The 6,000-nt window shown below is 34.0% G+C and overlaps 1 protein-coding gene across 1 annotated transcript in view; it reads left to right on the plus strand.

Moving 5' to 3' along the window:
* Positions 1 to 6,000, plus strand: part of LOC117110259 (S phase cyclin A-associated protein in the endoplasmic reticulum-like) — a 42,542-nt gene that overhangs the window by 26,905 nt on the left and 9,637 nt on the right. The gene's annotated exons all lie outside the window — the stretch shown is intronic.

The following is a 6,000-nucleotide window of genomic DNA, read 5'->3' on the forward strand; positions in this document are numbered from 1 at the left end:
TACTGCACAAGCTTAATCCTGAACACTCTGGCAGTAGGTGTAGTAGGCTATGTGATTATAGATTGTGATGTTGATACTGTATTGTGTTGGGAAAACAATCGTGGAAGTTTTGAAGCAATATCTAAGGGGTGGAGCTTAGTAGAAACTTCCATTGATACATTTATTATAATATTCATGATGTTGTTAATTTTGATACAGGTTATTTAGAAAAAAAAAAATTTGTAATTTGCTTGTTTTGTATGATGGCAATGTTTACTAGGAAATTGAGAAAAAAAAAATATCAATATAAAATATGAGGCTTGGGTATCAGTAGGTTTTTTGTCAGAACCACTATTGGTTTGTCAGGATTTGAAAAGGTGATTGAAAGGCAATTAACTATTATAATACAGCACCAAGAGAGCAGCTTAGCTCAGTCGGCTAAACTGGTGGTAGCCGCTGTTTGTGTGCTGAATCATGGAAATATCTGGGTTCAATTCCCATCGCTGCTCTTCTTGTGTTTCAGCCGGAGGACTGAAATGCAAATTGCGCTAGCGTACCGTCTTTCAGAATGGGACGTTCAAGCCCTTTGGTCCGGTGTGCATTGCGGCGCATGTGCACATTAAAGAACGCAGTGTGTTCCATATGTGCTTGATCCAGTGATCCGGGGGTAATATTGTTCAAGCGCTTCGAGGTTGTGTCAACGAGAGGCGCTATATAAATCCAGAATTATTATTATTATTATTATTATTATTATTTGCACATGAGTAGGGGATTGTCTCCCGGTGTACTGCCAAATTCACCACCAGAATGACCCCACTGGAAATAAGTCTTTCGTGGGTTATTCTTCCACTATCCATCCACTATTCCATTTTGGTATAATTTTGTGTAAGAGAAAAGGAAAGAGGATGAAGAAGCAGTAGGCAGCATACTAATATGCTGTTTAATTTACCACTATCTTTATAGTAATCTTCCGTTGACATAAAGTTAATCTTTGGACATTTATGGCTGAAGCAAATCCTTGATGACTCAATGGAATGATAAAGATAATTGAGGCGACACTAGCCTAGCCTGGCTTAGGCCTATCCTCTGTGCAAAACCTAGGGCTAGGCTAGAAACCTGTTAGCACATTTCGGAAAATAAGAACTGAATTCCGCACTAATTTTGCGGAAGTTTGAGCTAGTTTTTGAGGTATCATCCTCACAATTAAAATACATTACAGTACTGTTTACAGTAAACGAAATCTCCGCTACATTGCACATGGCAAGACAAATTCAGCAAGGAATAGGCCTGAGAAAGGTTATAGGTGGCGTGACATCATTTCATGGATTTAACCCTCCAGAAAAGTCAGTCCTGCATCTTTTTTACCAATCAAAAGATTGTATTAGGTTGAAGTCATTTCGTATCCATAGGCAATGTGCAATGGACGATTCGGATAGGAAAACAAATGCACGGTGGAACAAAATTTCAACAGTGAGCAATGGAATGGGCAAAATTACTAATGTCATGTCCGAAATCAACCAATCAAATGACTGGGATCTATTTAAATGCTTTATAATATTTACTGTGGAACAGGTAAAGTGAAAGCGAGTCTATTGCACAAAAAAGACAGGGATGTGATGGAAGCGAAGTGTGTGATCTCTCAGTGGAATGGTTTAAAGCGCTGTCCATACAGTACTATAACATTTTCTTTGATAGACTGTTGTATGCCCATATATAGTCATGAAGTGCCTACATATGGTCATGCTGTGATGTCAGCACAACCATATTTATGCATGTCACATGTTTTTGTCAAATAAAATTTGATAATCTGGACATTACTGTATTTAAGATACAGAATTGAAACTGTCTCTTATACACATCTAGATGTGTATAAGAGACAGGTTTTATTCTATTATCATACAACTAGTGACTGAGGTGGTCTCAAGTAGACTTTTCTAGAATGTCAGTCACACTTAACAAATGCCAAATAAGTGCAGGGCTAGGAACACATGCACATCCCAATCATGTTTCTCCTGTTTCCATTGTACTGCACAAGCTTAATCCTGAACACTCTGGCAGTAGGTGTAGTAGGCTATGTGATTATAGATTGTGATGTTGATACTGTATTGTGTTGGGAAAACAATCGTGGAAGTTTTAGGTTGTAGTTGATATGAATTTATTGGTGCATTGTATTGTTATAAATTAAAAAATGGGTCAATCCAAAGAAAAAATTATCAAAGGGATAGTGTTTAGTACAAAAGCAATGTTCTAAGTAGTTTCAAGGATGATTTCACTCTTTATTTTGGATTTGAAAGGTTTAACATTATTTAGAGCATATAATTAGGTCATGTGCAAAAGTACACAGCACTTAATTTGCATATCTTGATGAGAGGGGCATTGGTATATTCATGGAAGATACATTTTAGGATCTATTCAGAATAAACAGCAAAGGAATTAAGATGAAGGAGAAAAACCATGATAAACATTGAAGAATACTGCATTTCACAGTGTTCAAGGAATGATTAAGTGATGATGAATCAGTGAATTTTGAGTAATGTTTAAAATGTAACCATCCTTGGCTATTCATACTATTATTGGCTGTATTGTAACATGGTTATACTCACTTGAATCAGCTGTATCCTCTAATATTTAAAATAAATTTTTTTAAATAAACAAAATAATTACTGTTTTGTGGATTGATCAGTGCGCGTACAAAATACAGAATATAGAATTAAATAATTCTTTATGTGGGACTATGCACATGCGTGTGTGTGTGTCTGTCCCTTTAATTCCATAACAGGAGATAGCATTGTGGTAAGTGTGAAACCGGTGGTGTCGCCTCAAAGTCGTGGCCTGATTTACACATTGATTCGCGTCCGTGTGTGTGCACAACACACATGTAATTGAGTTGTTCACGATTATGTAGCCAAATCCCTATCATAGTGCATAATACATTGTGTTAACACTCCAACTGTACCGTCTAACACTCTCCAAGATGCTGTTCACTTTAATAGCAATTTGCAGGTGAGACTGACTTGGAGACAGGCAAGGACAGGTGCCTTATAATTGCTACAGTCGCTGATCACCAGGTGTCTTGGAAGCTGCTAGAAAAATATATAAATTTATATTTGAAAAATTAAGGCCTTGATATTCTATAGTAATTAACAAGTATATTGACATATTGCATAATATTGGTAATAATAATGGTAATTATTAAAATTATAATAATGCTATAATTAATTTCGCTTTGAAATTAATATTGTAGGATCTATGTTTTTGCCTTGATTTTTCCTTTTCTAATTAAATTTTGCTGTTTTTCAGATTTATATTTATATTTGTTTTCATATTTATTTCATAAGTTAATGATTTCATAAAAATATGGATATTTATTGAATATAAATGTGTTAAACATTGGTGCATGCTTAATATTGATATTCATTGGTTTCCAATTGGTTTTATTGATATTTATTAAAGAATAACACCTATGCAGTATAAAGTTGAAAGCACCTATGCAATATAAATTTTATGAATAATTTTATTTATTTAATATTTTCTATAGTGATTTCTTTTATCAACACTGTTTTGGGTTTATCATTTTCAATTTGGTGAATTAACTGGTTTGAAATTGAAATTAATACATTAGTTTGGGTGGAGAACATTTTGTAATAATTAATAAATAGTACATTTCATTGATTGGAAGCTAAGATACTTAGTTGATTAAAAGATTATGAATTGATAATTTTTCTTAGAATATTTATCAACGAAAATACTGAAGATATTGGTTCTTGTTTATACTTTTAAAATGTTAAATGCGTAAAAGCACTTTTAGTTTTCAATTTTAACTATTATGTATTATTTATTTATTTTTTTTCTTTCTTTGAGTAATGTCACTATCATGTGTATTGTATAAATTATCTCGGTCATACCCTAGATTTATTAGGAAATTAGCCATAAAATTTAATTACCAACATAAAATTTAAAAACATGGGTGACAATTTAAATACAGGTTAAACTCTCCTAGTCCTTGATTTGATCATTACATTTATCTTTCGTTTATTCCTAGATTCACCTGGATTTATCCAATTTATTTAAAAAAAAGTTCAATGCCTTGTATAAGAGTTGAAGGTCGTTGGTATGTCTTTTACTGAATTGAATACCAAGTTTTAAACTTATTCTCCCTTGTATTCAAACTGTCAAGTTGATGATTTATCCTTTCTTCTGTTAGTGAATAACTTTAATAAATTTATTGTATTTATGTTGTACAGTTTACTCCTATTTGTCGGCATTTTCATTCAAAAGTGGATTTTTATTACCTACTCTGTGCTGCATCCCATAATTGTATTGGAAGAATGATTGACCTCTACTTGTTGCAGGTCATTGCATTACCGTCACAACTTTGATTGAATACATTGATTACATTCAGGGGCATCTGCGTGTCTCCCACATGTTATGTGTTTCATGAAAATAATAAAAAGAAAAACAGTTGTTATTGTAATGTGCTCATAAAGTTAGTTTGTGGGACATAGTAAAAAATTAAGCTTAACAATGAACCCCATAAGCATAGTAGAAGCCATTGCACAGAAAGTACAAATCTGTTAAGGGAAATACAGGAAATGGTAAATTTCAGCACTTTGAAGACTAACTATAATATTCATGAACTTTAGCTTTTGTCCATATAAGGGGAAATGTATTTTTTGAATGTAGTAATAATCTTTTTCAAGTGCCATATGTGAAACACACTCAGCGGTTAAGAGATTCCAATGCTGGCTATCTCTTGCCTAATTGATAACGTCCGCTGTATAGTTTGTGTTGCACAAGCGTTTAATTCGGTCCAAAAACTTAATACACACTGTCTTCCCCTTTGCTTGTTTTCCCTCAATTTTCGTTTTAAAGTTCAAAATTCTCCAGACCCCTTCTGAATGATATGACTGAGAAAACGTTGCGTGATAACCGACAGCAATTCCTTTTTGACCCTAGCTCTCATCATAACTTCTAGGTTGGTCACGCGATCCAGGTATGACGTATGCAGAATTCTTCTAAGGAACCACATCTGCTGCTTTGATGTTTTAACTACAGTAAATAATAATTTGATCATTATGAAGCGTTCTTACTTAAAATTGCTGCATCCTACCAGCCATTTCCCTACTCTGCCATTCCTCCCCTTCTCCATCACTTGCTGCAGATTTCTGTGCTTAGTGTATCTTTCCTCACTTAAACCTGTTTTACTCCACTTTTCTACTTTCTTTCTCTACTTTTACGCTTTCTCACCTATTTCATCCTACCACCCTACTCCATCCATTTTCCATATTCCATTCATATTCCATCCAACTTGTCTCACAACATCCTCTCTTATTCTAACTTCTCTTGCTCCATTTTTTACTCCAAATTTGTCATCTTTTCTTCCTCACATTCCCTCTCATATTTCCTAATTCTTGTGTTTAAATGGTCCATAACCGCAGGGTAACAGGGACTGTGTGTACCAGTACACTGGGGTAACCCCCTACTTGTCTCGACCAAGGTAATTCAACAGAATTACGCACATCTCCGCTCTCGAACATAGCACGTGCGTACAGTCCTTTGATCTTTACTGTGGCATCGACAATCCGATACTATAGTTGCGAGTACAGCCGTCAATTATTAGTCTATGCGTGCCATTCGTTTTATGGTGTTAGTTTTTATTTTATTAATTTTGGGTACTTCGTAATGTCTGTTACATCTGATTTTTTTTGACCGCGAGCTTGTTAAATGCTTCTATAAACTGCAATTTGATTTGTGAAATTTGATTTGTGAAAATAAAAAGTTATAGCAATTTAAATTTTACGAATTTTATAAAATTTCATGTTCTTATGTAATATTAATCTGTCATTTTGACAATGTTGGCATAAGGTGCCGAAAACGAACATTTGAGTATATTACAGGACATTTATTAATTTTTACTGCGAAGTGAGTCTCATGAATGACAATTCACCACAATTTTGGTAAAATTAATGTTGAAATGAAGAATATATTTCAGTCTAATGTTAGTGCAAAATATCATTAGTC

This window comes from Anneissia japonica, unplaced genomic scaffold (assembly GCF_011630105.1).
Source record: "Anneissia japonica isolate Jap-2015-1 unplaced genomic scaffold, ASM1163010v1 scaffold673_len1821605_cov196, whole genome shotgun sequence".
Lineage (NCBI taxonomy): Eukaryota > Metazoa > Echinodermata > Crinoidea > Comatulida > Comatulidae > Anneissia > Anneissia japonica.